This window comes from Triturus cristatus, chromosome 4_1, assembly GCF_964204655.1.
Source record: "Triturus cristatus chromosome 4_1, aTriCri1.1, whole genome shotgun sequence".
Taxonomy (NCBI): Eukaryota; Metazoa; Chordata; class Amphibia; order Caudata; family Salamandridae; genus Triturus; species Triturus cristatus.
The window spans coordinates 1,079,165,277-1,079,178,924 of NC_140585.1; positions in this window are offsets into that span (position 1 = coordinate 1,079,165,277).

A 13,648-nucleotide genomic window follows, 5' to 3' on the forward strand; every position below is an offset into this window, starting at 1 on the left:
ACCATCCGATGTTTTGGGGACATTGGCGAGAATAATGGAATAGGGACACGACTCGGGGGGGAGATGAAATTTTGAGTGTTTCTGAAAAATGTGGTGAGTACCATTTGGACTACTCCTGAAAGTCCCACTGCCAGCAGTAGTATCTCTTTGATAAATTGGATTAATAGGTGCAATAATTGTCTGGGGTGCAACCTGTTCTCTAGATACATGCTCTTTAGTATTCAAACAGTTAACTGGTGGCGAATGAACAGGAGCACTATCAGGACGTGTAGCCGTTTGTTGTGTCCCTAACAGAGAACCCTGTTGGTTTAATACTTGTCTTTCCAAGCCTATTAATCTAAAGTCAATTAGCTCAAGTTTTTCCATGACAGGAGTGATCAAATCCTTGAGACGCTCCTCTAGGATTCCCAAGAATCTAATCATAAAGTCACCCTCAATAGAATTTTCTGAGGGGATGATCATTTGGAGGCCCTCTGCATGAGACTTAGATTGACTGACCTGTGTCGATTGGCTTTCTAATTGTGGACCTAGGCCAAGGGTAGAAGGACATTTCCTCGCTTGTTTAGCATTTAGTTTACTGCCCTTACTGGCACTAGCTTCCTTCCGCTTCCTTTGTGGTTCTTTAGGTCCAGTGACTTGCTCACCCCGTGCCTGCCTCATACGTGTATTTGGGGGGGGAAGGTGGCGGGCTATTAACAAGTGGGCAGGAAGTGTGAGTAGTGTTAGCCCCCCTAGACAGAGCATCGTTTATTAATGCAACTGGACTTGTAACAAATTAGTGGGGACTTGTAAACTTCCCATAGGGGCAATAAATGGTACGGGATTCAGGGTTGTAGTAATGTTACTCGTTGGGTGAAGGGATAACCTCCTCTCAACCATTTCTATCTCTTTGGCCACAACAGTTTCAGCCCGTTTAAGAAACGCATCTAGAGTCTCAGACCCCCCTTTAACGTTTCCAGTACATTTGGCCATGTTACAAGTAACGTACACAAAATATAGAAGTCACAGATTTCAAATACAAAATTACAAAATTCCCCACTCTGTAGGGTCACTGCACATTAATAAACAAAAGTCAAATAAGAACTTATCTGGGCGCAGCAAATATGGTATATTGTCCAAGAGCAAATATCGAAAATAAAAGTGGAAGAGCCCAGCCCGGCCTCCTCTGGCCTCGGACGGCTGAAAACGGCCCGCCCTTTGCCCGGGCTTTGTCCGGCGCGTCCCGCGACGTGGAGGTAGCCTCTCCCTTTTCAGCGCCTACGGGCGCGAACACAACGGAAATTGCCCGCTAAGCAACCTGGGAGCTGTAGTCTCCCCCTGCAGTGGCCGCGCGATGGTGTGGAGCGGCGTCAGGGGAGACACACAGCGTCAGGGCCCCAGGTGCAACAGAATGGCAGGGTAAATCAGGCAGCAGGTCCGCAAGTCCGGGTAAGATAGCACCAACACCAGCACCCGCTCCACCAAGGGAGCCTCTCCCTTTTCAGCGCCTCCGGGCGCGAACACAATGGAAATTGCCCTCTAAGCAACCTGGGAGCTGTAGTCTCCCCCTGCCGTGGCCGCGCGATGGTGTGGAGCGGCGTCAGGGGAGACACACAGTGTCAGGGCCCCAGGTGCAACAGAATGGCAGGGTAAATCAGGCAGCAGGTCCGCAAGTCCGGGTGAGATAGCACCAACACAAGCACGTATATCACAATGGCATATTCCCTACCCTCCTAAAATATTGAAAGGGAGCCTTGTGTAAGATATCCTCTCCCTGCTTCCCAACTCTGCCCAAAATAAATTCCTTCTAGCATCTTCATGATAAATTGAAATGCATCCTCTCTAGGAGTTCTAAATCATGCTCCCTAGAGTAAGTTACCTTGTTGTCAGTGAAACTCAATACCTTCAATAGATTTACTGGTATGTTTCAGCTTTCACTTCCAGACACAGAATAAGAAGACAGGCTGCTCCATGTAGGTGTTGGTATTTAACAATTGTCTTTTGTTTCACCAGGCCAATGATAAGTGGCCTGCTTTTCATTGACAACTACCAAAAGAGGGAATGGGGTGAAAATCAGAAAAATCAGGAAGACTATTTTACTGTCTGAGCATTGGATATGCTGCCCATTGTCTCACCTAGGCTTTAGAAGCATATGTGAGAACCTAATTACTTGCGGTCTCTGGGGAATACAATTAACACAGCATGTGCTGTTATTATATTTAAACCACCTACCTTTAAAGCAAGATTGTGAGAAAGTCATCCCTTTTGCCCAGATCATCCCCAATAAATTGACTGATACTGGTGGCTACTGACTTTGATTGTGCCCTCGGCCCAGCTAACCAAGGCCAGGGCTATGTTTAAAAGGTATAAGGTAATTAGGTATAATTACAATTGGAATGACATCCTATCTGTAAGCCCCTAGTATTTGGCAGGGCATGTAGGTTTAGAGGCCCAGTAGATTTAATGCAGTTAAGTGTGCACTGCTGTGGTGCATGCTGACATTTTAAAAGCCAGCCCTGCCTTGCAGGTTGCTTCTAAAACAAAACTATGTCCAAATTTGACTTAACAATTAAAGGTACTTCCTAAGTATTTAACTACCTTATTCTTACATACAAGTCTCCTCTGAGGTCTACCCTAGGTGCCCCATGGGTACGGTGCCATATTAAAATATGCAGGGACATTATAAAATTATAAAAGAAGTTTTATATTGAGGGTTAAAAAAGTAGATTTCCTGTATATAAGGAGTATTGGACCTATATTATGTTAGCATGATGCAGCTATACGTGTACTCTCTGTATGATATATATGCTTTTGCTTGGAGGAAACTCGTTTATTTCCTTCCTGTATATCTATTGCTAAAAGAGTAGGCCGAGAACCATACAGACGCCATCTTCTGATCCTATGCTCGAGCACGGGCCGTGATCACGCGTTGATCACGTGCAGTTGTCAGGCCCCAATTCATTTGAGTTACTGGTAGCAGCTGAAGGTAGGCTGTTTTACTCGACTGTTCTAAGACTCAAGTTCGCATCTGGCTTTGGGGGCGATAAGCGCATTCCTGGAGGCGCCGTGTCTATACCCCCAGGCACCAAGACGAAAGGGAGTCACCCTTCCTGACCTCATCAGTAATAGATAGTCAAGCCTTTGTACTGGGCTGGTGTATGCCATATATGGCCTTTTCCTGGAGTTCGAGGGCCAACTGGTATTTTTCCTTTTATTTGTTGAACCGAAAAGTATAAACCTCATGTTTGAATAGGAGCCAACAGTCTTTTCGGCGCACCTGATGGGTGAGGGTCGGAGAGGCTCCTCTATAGAGTATTTTGTTTGATAAACGATTGAACCTTCTTCACTGCCAACTGACTGATTATTTGGTAAAGGTATTGGGACCATTGGTAGGTATAGTCCTCTAGTTTATTTATTATGGTACATCAATATGCCCGAGTGAAGGAAATTATACCAATATTGTATTTCTCCATCGTATGGCATTAGCTCCATAGGCTAACATGGAAAGATGTCATGTAACTTTTATTAAGTCTAACTATTGACAGGAGTGAGCTAATGTAATAAGCACACATAATCCAACAATTTGCCAAGGTTGGAATTATTACAACTATGAAAGAAAATTTATAAAACCTGCTTTACTGATGTGCCTGAATCCAGCCGCGGAGCAGCATCTCTTGACTGGCCAGCCTTTCACAGGCTGAGCCGAACTGCTCTGATGAGGTGTGAAGTGGCCTTAAAGGAAACAAAGGGACATCTGGAGTGAGTAGCTCTGCAGAGCAAAAGGCAGGAAGGGGTTGGATAGCCAAACTGTTCTTCAAAGAGAGAAAGACTGTAAGGACAGGAACCATGCCCATTCACTGCACCACCAGACAGATTGGAGAAAATGCAATCAAATTAGGAGAGGGGCTGGAGGGGGAATGTTAAGGAAAGTTAGCCTCACCTGTAGGTTAGGTTAACCAGACCTGACGCTCTAGAAGAAACTTTCTTCATGTAGGATTTTTGTGAACAGTGATCTCTGGGACACAAAAATGCCACACTTTAGGGGAAGTGGGCATCACAGAGGGTGGCAACCTGCACCCCATTGGTCAGAGGTACCCTGCCTTCTTGCCAGCCAGAAACCTGGGTAAATAATGGAGAGCTGCCCAACAACTAAGATCCCTGCCTATAAGAAACAAGAAGAAGGAGGACTACCCTGCTGAACCTCTGGTCTGCACCAAGAGGATGGCACTCTAAGGACGGCACCTGCATCATACTTTGAGCTTTACCAGAAGAAAGATGTTGCCTTGCAAGTTAAAGGAGAGGACTCCCTGAAAGCAACAGGTTAAAAGATCTCCTCCTGCATCATCTCCACCAAGAAGAATCAAGATTACCAGCTTTACCTGGACTTTGAAAGGTTTTGAACAGGTGTATTGTGGGTCTTGTAGTCCCAACTTTCTAAGGAGCAACTCAGACCTTCAGGAACCTTGTATTGGTGTTGTGGATAGTATAAGACCCCAAAAGGACCTTTGAGAAGAAGATCAAGAAGTTTGAGACCATTTGGGGAATCTTGATCAGAAATCCCCATAAGTTGACCGACCAGTCAAACTGGTGATTCAATACCACAACTTGGTTTAAGATCCTGATTTGCTATGCGGAATCTCTGGAGCTTTTTACAATTGACGAGACCCCCAGGAGTTCACAAGGCTTCCCGCTCAATCAGGCTGCCATCATCAACTTCTGAGGAGCCTTGCTTGATGAAAACAGAAAAAGCTAAAAAAAGTGACGATGTCAGAAGGTAAAAACTTGACCGGGTCCTACCGCTCATCGTATCCTATCCGGGCTCCCTCGCTGTTGGCCTGAAACTTTGAATTTGTCCCAGTCAAGTGTGACCAGAAGTCCCAAGTTGGTGTATTTGATTTTTAGGCACTAGAAAGTATGTAGGGCCTCATTACGATGTCAGTAAGAGTTGCCTCCAACAGACACCGTCTCGGTGTGTTAACAGCGCGACCATAGGTCGGCGGTTCCGCATAGAGAATTAGGATGCAACCGCATAATGTGCGGTTGCAAACTCCCATTTCTCCATGGGAGCTTGTGTAAATCCCTGCACCATGTGGCAGGCACCTGCCACACAGTGCAGGGATTTTCATGGGGGCAGCAAAGGTGTCCCCAAGGGCAACAACCGGAGGTTTACGAGGGAAGGGGACTCTGCTTTGGAACAGGCTTTTCATGTCAAAGGGTCAACATGGAAAGGCTGTTGGAAACCGACAACATAATCCCGATGGTAGAAATCCCATCCTTAAGGGAATATGAGTGGTTTCTGACTGGCCGGGTTGTTTACCCGGCTGGTTTACACTCCGACCGCCGACATTGTAATTCGGCGGTCCAAATGTAAACCTTCCATGTCAGTCGTAAAGCCTCCGACCAGAATTGATTTGGCCACTTCTGTTTCTGCCTTTGGCATAAATTAACGTACACTAAGACAGTGTGAAGGAAAAGTGAGATCAGTTCTGCAAAGATATTCTTCATTAACATTTCCAGCCCTACCCTAGTCAATGTGCCTAGGTCATTACCAATCCAGTGCACAATCATGAGGTGAGGAGCTTGGAAAGCCATAAAGGTTTTAACCAAAGACAGTAGCTGAGAAACCTTAACCCTCTGTGGCCAAACCAACTAATCTCCACACTTGGCAAACCCATGTCCCTGTCAATACCTTTGTCTTTTGCAGCCTCTGTAGCCCAATAGAAATAGCTGTGGCCCGCAATCCACACTCTAAGCATTTTGAAGGGAGGAGGAGTAGCACAAAGAACAGGTCTGCAGCTCAATATCAAAGTTGGGACTATGAAAGACAGTATAAATGCATGTGTGCTGGTGGTTTGTAAAAAACTTGAAATTTGATTGGATGAAGGAAATATGCAGGTGAATAAAACTAGGTTGCATTTGGAAATGATTAGTGAATAGATGTTTCATTGGCTCTGGTAAATAGAAGAAAAATGTAATACAGAGTTGGATATGCTTTACAGTATGTGCAGTAAACGACACCAGCTGTAGTTCATCATGTAACTAGTAAGGTCCTTCTGGAATGTGTTGTGAACTTGTGACCTACTGGTTCTAGTGGGATTCTATAGAGAATCTACAGAGAGTATATTGGGGGAAGGGTGTTAAAGAAACAGATACATATATTTTTTTTTTTATTTCATAGGTTTAGGTTCCTTGTTTTATCAGGTAGGTAAGATTTCCTAGTGAGGATGTACCATGAAAGTGTAGTATAGTGATAGAAATATAAAAGTATTAAGGGAAGTAGGTTTTCTGACTCATGTTTTTTTTTTGTGAAGTCACTGAGCTCATCGCAATTACGTTGCGAGTGTTGACACAAAGGCATGCATTTTGGGCTGTCTCCAAACAGGAGTGAAAGGGTTAATAGACTGTAACCATTTAGAGATACAGTTACAAGACTGAAATATGAAAGCAATGTTTTTATTTGTTGACTTTTGCAGTATTAGGCAATGCAAAGTTCAAACACCTGCCATTTATGGTAGCTTTGTATGAGAGTGGTATGTCATTCTTGTACTAAGTTTATTCAAAACCTTAGAATATTACATCTACCTAATAGGAATACAAAAGTGATTTTATTAATGAAGTCAATCTTTTGCTATGTTAATTTAAAAAAGATGTAAATCAAAACAATTGTTGATAAGGTATATAATTATGCCATATTGTAATGAGAAGATTTTGAAATATATAATTATTTTAATAAAGAAAGTATGATATATAAATCAAATTGTACGTTTTTTTTATATATCTAATAATAGGCAAGTAAGACATAGCTTGTCTCAGTTGCAGATTAGATGTCTGTCAAGTTAGTTTAGTATGTGTTTCCATTGAGGTTAATCTTGCACTTGTATTGCTTTACTGCATTCTGGAAGTGGCAGGAGAAACAAACTTCACACTAATGGTTAAACCTATATGTTATCTTGTAGTATATTATGTCAAAGTTTTATATGTGTATATTTTATGTGCTGCTTACGACTAATGCTTTTATTTGAATTCTTTGAGTTGTAGTCTTATTTGTTCCATTAGAGAGGATCAATGCAACACTCAGTTTTGAAAGCTAAATTTATACACTATAATTGTATACAAATTATGAATCTGTCCATGGAGGTTTATTGGTAGAGCCGTTGTATCACTTAAAATTGCTAGACAAGGTATACACTTTCCTTTAACTATATATAACTGAACAGTGAGGTAGGCTGTCGCTAGGGCATAGTGCAGGTAGCTATTTGCTTAAAAAGTGAAAGCTGCAGTTTAATGTTTCAGTGAACTATATGCACTCATAGAAACCTATGTGCCCAATTATACATCAAGCCTACATGCAGACTTAAATCTGGGATACCTAAGTAGAAAAGCAGGCAGAAACAGAAACACCTAGTGAGGTAGTTAGAGAAATTTGCAAGTATTCACTCACACAGACATGCACAACTGACATGTAATAAAGGCAGTTACTTACACACTTAAATAACCCAATATTCACTAGTACACCCAGGAGGCAATTTATGCAGGACAATACAAACACATTCGGACAATCACGTATAACTTAAAGAGAGGCATAGATGTAGTAATGCACTGACATACATATGAATCACAGCCCCAGATATGAAGTGAAACACTCATTCAGATGTCTGCTAAACAACTGTTACTTTCAAGTTTAGCATGCAAAGTAATAGCCCTTGCATTATGTCTTACGCCTGTATACTTGAGCATGGGCATGTAGTTTTACTGGCAAAGCTATCTTATCACTTAAAAGTGCTACACAAGGCAATGACTGTTGTTGTACCACATTTAAGTGAACACTGAGCTAGCTTTTAGCTAGACGATAGTGAAGGGAGCTAGTCGCTTAAAAATGAAAGAAATGCACTTTGATGTTTTAGTGAGCTATGTGCATTCATAGAAACCTATGTGCCCAATTATACATCCAGCCCACAACCAGATTTAGAAAATCATATATCACTTAAAGAGAGGTAGTGAACTAATAAATAATTTACATACATACAGAATCACAGCCCCAGATAGGAACTGAAAAACCCATTCAAATATCTTCTAAACAACTGACACTTTCAGGTTTACCACGCCGACAAGAAGTCCTCGCATTAGGCTTCAGGCCCGGTATAGTTGAGCTTAGGCAGATAAAAGGTGTCTCCTCACCTTCAAAGGCTAGTCAAGGCATAAACTGTTTTTGTACCAGATTTAAGTGAACACTAAGGCAGGCAGGTGCTAGGCAATAGTGCAAGGAACTAATGGCTTAATAGTAAAAGATGTACTTTGATGTTTCAGTGAGCTATATGCATTTATAGAAACCTATGTGCCTAATTATACACACAGCCTACATTCAGACTTGAATCTGAGATAGCTAAGTAGAAAATCAGACAGACACTGAAACACGTAGTGAGGTAGTTAGAGAAACACAAAGATTCACTCACACAGACTGGCACAACTGATATGTATTTTATGGTAATGAAGGCAGTTTCTTACACACTTAAATAACCCAGGATATTACAGACCCATTTAGAGAAATGTAGATATCACAAAGATAGACAACCATTTATGAACAAACTTACATACCCATGGAATATCAGCTCCTGATAGGGACTCACACAGTTATTCACATATAAGTGAAAAAAACAGACACATGCAACTCTAACATGTAATTCCCTTGTCAGGTTTTACACTACTCTTCTACACCCTATGACTGTCCCCTGAGGTTGGCTGTAGGCAGTTAATAGGGTTTGCTCCTTTTAGTGAATGTCTGTGTAAGTAGGTGTATGGATGCGTGAGAGGATATGTGAATAACTCTATGAGTGAGTAAGTGTGTGTGTGAGTGGCTGGATGAGCAACCTCTCACTCACCCATACATATAACTGAGCAGTAATGTAGGCTGTCGGTAATTAATACGATGTGTGTTACATACTGAAAAGTGAACACATGTAGTCTTAAGATTACCTAACCTATATATCCTCATGTAAACTAAATGTTTAAATAGTTAAAATATGTAATGTGACAACATGTAATTGAGTGATAAATTTAATTTTCTATTTTTTGTTTTCAGATATCAATATCTATTTATCTACACAGTATTACGATACCAAAAAAAAGTTGGGAAGAAAGAAGCAGCAGCAAATAGAGCCTCTCATTAGAACTAAGAAACAAGAGGGGCAACATGCAGAAAAATGGTCATAGAGAAAAGGCTTGCTGGAAAGAAGACCTAGACATTTCTTAAAACTGTTTGTGCACAACTGTAAAAAGCACAAAAAGAAGTAAAGAAAAAGAAAACTAGAACATCGAGTACTAAGGCACAAAAAGTCTCTAATGTAAAAAGTAAGAAGTCATTGATAAAAGGAGAGCAGAAGGCAGATGCAGCTTAAGGAAATCAGAAGTAGGATGTTCCACACTAGAGTAATTTGGAACTTGTAAGCATCTATGAAGTCCTCGGTACGGACCCCCCCAGGCGGGGGTATCGGAGCTGGGTGAGCGCCTGCCGCAGTTACATCGGCGGGGGTAGCCCTCCCGAGCAGCGGCACCAATGTTCTTAGTTGGTTGGGGGGGTGGGGGGAGGGGGGCGGTTGTTGGGGTAGGGCTGAATTGCATATTATACTGATCTGCTCTCTGTCAGTGTAGTACATACCACTCGGGTTACTAGTTGAGTGTCTCATTTGCTTATAACCATTGACAATGTGGGACAGGTCGTACCTCATCGTTGGAGGGGCGGATCTTTGTAATTGGGATACCAGATCATGGCTTCTTCTTAGAAAAATGCACAGATGACGCATGCATACGAGATGTAACTGTTTCATATTGTTGTCTGATGCTCAATAAAGATATTTTCAAAAAAAAAAAAAGCATCGATGAAGTAATATAAAATAAGAACACAAGCATTCCGACAAACAGAATATGTTGAAGGTGCAGTTGATAAGGCATTTGCTCTGAAGAGGAAACTATTTATCTTGGTTTTAAACTGAATGAAAACACTGGACAAATAGTGTTGTCTAGGAGGAGACAGAGCCAAAAGAAAAGACCTGTTAACAGAAGTAACTTTTGCAAAGTTTTCAGTGGTAAATGAATACATGTTTCAAGTACTGTGCCTCTCTTTAATGAAGAAGGCTATTTCCAAGAGAACACATTAGTGCATGCAGTTAATGAATCTGCACAATGTTATGAGGCGAAGAATGTTCCAACGGGGGTAAATGGTGCCTAGAAATATTGAGGAAGAGGTTTCGGAAGAGATGCAAGGAAGGTGTAGACAGGCCTCTGTGTACAAATGGAACTGTATAAGTGTTTGCAGTATTCTTCAACAATCTATTGATATATTGAGAACTTTCCTCCGTATGTTTGCTTCTAGAACATACACACTTTGCAAGGATTAGATCCATGCAAAGTAAGAAAGCATACTCATTTACATAGACATTTACTAGCTTGTCTGTCAAAAAAAGTGTGTCAAATCAGCTTTCATCATTTTAGAATGCTAGATATACACCATTCAATAATGAGAACTTTTGTTAGTAGGCTTTATTATGTAAAATCTCCTGCTCTATGTTTAGGAGAATTGAATAGAGCTCTTTTGCATGGTGGTGTAGTAGAAGTAGAAAAGGTTTGTGATGATGTTGAATTTTGATTTTTTAGGACCTCAACAGAAGTGTAGGGAAAATGAAGAGTTGGTAACAACAGGAGTTGTTGTCCAGAACCGATGTAAGAGTGTTGGTAATTTTGTAAAAGAGATTAGAAAGTTTAACGCAGTTTCTTCAGAGCAACCAAATTGTGTTTGTATAAGCTGTCGACGCACTCACTACAAAAATGAAACTCGTAATGTTGATTTGTACATTAAAACTGAAAAGAAAATTATTATTAAGTGGTGAGAATTTGCAGTTTATTTATACATAAGTACTGCCATAATAAATTAAAGGAAAAGAAAATGCCTGGTAAAGCAGTACACAAACGTAGAAATAGTACCAGTTCCAGAAGCACTTAAAGTTGTGAATGTTTATGAATCCATATTAATGCAGTCTATACACCCATTTCAAGCTATAGTTCGCAGGGAGCCAAAGACAGGGAAATTGCTTCCAACTGAGCTCCAGAAAGGTCTCAAAGGTAGAGATGAATACTTGCCTTTAGCTTTTAAGGAAAACATTGAAGTTATATGGGTAGAGGGAAATTTGGAAGAGGGATTTGTAATTGTAGTAATTGGTGACCCTACCAAGACCCTACCAAGAGTCAAAAAATATGTTAGAGATAATAGATGTTAGCAAAGTAAAAAATGCAACATTATATCTGGTACAAAATAGCATACATTATAAAAATGCAAAAAATCTTCAAGATATCACGCATCTGGAGGACAACACAGCATCATCAACAGATCAAATAGAACAAGTGGAGCGAATCAGAGTAGAAGAAATGTATGAACATTACAGCATCCATCCCTTGCATTCAAAAGAGAATGTTAGAGATGCTATTGATCTTTTTTAACTAAAAGATGGAAAAGGATCTCCCTTAAGTGTATATGAAAAAGTTAAGAAGCTCGCTGTTTCCCTCCTCTCTTTCCCACAGAAGTAGGTGGCAGGTATGATTATCGGTCTTTACAAATAACTGCGGCTGAGAACAGATCAACTAGATTTTATTCAGAGGATCCTAGACTTCGTCAATGTATCCCTTATATGATTAATCTATTATTTTAAAGTGATTTGTCTTCATTGTCTTATGCTGTAAGCCACATTTTTTAAACAGGTGTAAATCTGCAAAATCTATCTGTAAGAGAATTTATTGAGAAAATCCATGGAAAAGATGAACAACTGGAATACAAATTGATTAATCCCATGGCATGTCAACATGGGGCCAATGAACATTGATATCATTGTCACAGTGAACCAAAATGCATGCTGAGAAATATCGGAGCACCTAAATGGTTTCTAACACTCAGTTGTGCTGAGTATGCATGTGATGACCTGCTTCAATTCTTGCAAGAGGCAAGTTCAAATATAAAAGACATTGATCTAAAGATGTCAGGAGAACTCTGCTCATTGAACCCTGCAAATGTTTGCAGATATTTGAACTACAGATTTCAAGCCATGATGGCTTTTATCTGCAACAAGAGCAAACCACCTCTGGGTGAAGTGACTAATTTCTTTTGGTGCAAATAAAACCAAGCCAGAGTGATCCACTTATTCACATGCTGCTATGGGTGAAAGATCCTCCAAAGTTTGGAACAGACACCAAGGAGTCTGTGTTGTCTTTAATAGAGCAAAATGTCACTTGCATCATCCCAAATGAGAGTGTTGATAAAACACTAAGACAACAGGTTTTAAGACTTCAAAACCACAGGTGTGGAAAATACTGTCTTAGAAAATGTAGATCTAAAGGGATATTTTATACAAGATGTTGTTTTGAATCTCCATGACCTGTGATCTCAAACGGAAGAAATAATAGCTTTTTGTCTGCAGTCAGACAAACTCTCACACGGAAATCACCAAAGAACACACACAACCTCGGAAGAACCGAAGCCTTAAAATCAATCATTGACAACAATCCTGTGATTTTGAAGATGCGGAATTTGAGTATGGATCTACAGTTTGTTGCAGAAAACTCAAAGGCTGTTGCTCGATACATCACCTCTGATATAACGAAGTCAGAGAAAACCGAGTAAAAGGAGATGGGGGGAGAGATTTCAGCAGAAAAGAGTGTTACAGAGAAATTGCACAGTTTTACTTTGAAAATGGTTTCTCACAGAGAGTTCGGCTCTTATGAATGTGCAGACCAGTTAAGCTCAGCTTGCTTGTTTTCTAAATCTAGAGGAATTCTATGTGTGAGTTGCTGGCATGTGAATACTCATAACAGAATATTTAAGTATTTTCCTGAGTTCCAATATCTTGCGGAATTTGAGCCACACAGTACAGATATTATGAAGACTAACATGCTGGATACGCATTAACCCTGGGTGTTTTTTTAATTACGGAAGGACGCGAGGTGACGAGGAGCAGGGAGGAGAACGCGCCCAGGCAGGGGAGGCGGCAGACAACATGCAAGTGGCTTCTTTCACATCTTTAAAGACTTTGGGAGGGGGGAGGGAGCGGCTAACTCCGCACCACCACGGAGGTGGAGTTTTTGCCTACTCCGCATTCGTCCCAGAGCGCGGAGTAGGCAAATCTTTGCAAACTCCGCTGGTTGAGCTGAGTTACCCACCCAGGGTTAATACGCACTATCCAAGAAGGAGACCTCATCTAGAAAGGATGTGTCTGTATGAAATACTTCAACATTATACATTCAGAAATAATGTCCGTGAAAACATAGAAGAAGGAAAATTCTGCATATGATGGATGTGAAGGATATTTTATCAGACCTATGAAAGGAAGTTTAATCAACCATTGTAAGCTAATTTATCAAACTCCAGACAACAGAGAGTTTTTCTTTTCAGCCTTGTTACAATTGTTCAAGCCATGGCGAACTGAAAGCAAGCTACTTGGAGAAGTTGACTGTTATGAAGACTCATTCAATGCTGTGAAAAACAGCATTGAGTGCTCTGTGTTTCCAGTGTATCTTCAAATGTTGAGAGATGAGATTGAACAAGAAGAAACAATTGCTGCTGATATAGCAAGAAGCAGTTCAGCACCTCGAGGTCAAGATCCTCTTGGTCGGCCAATCTTCCAACATG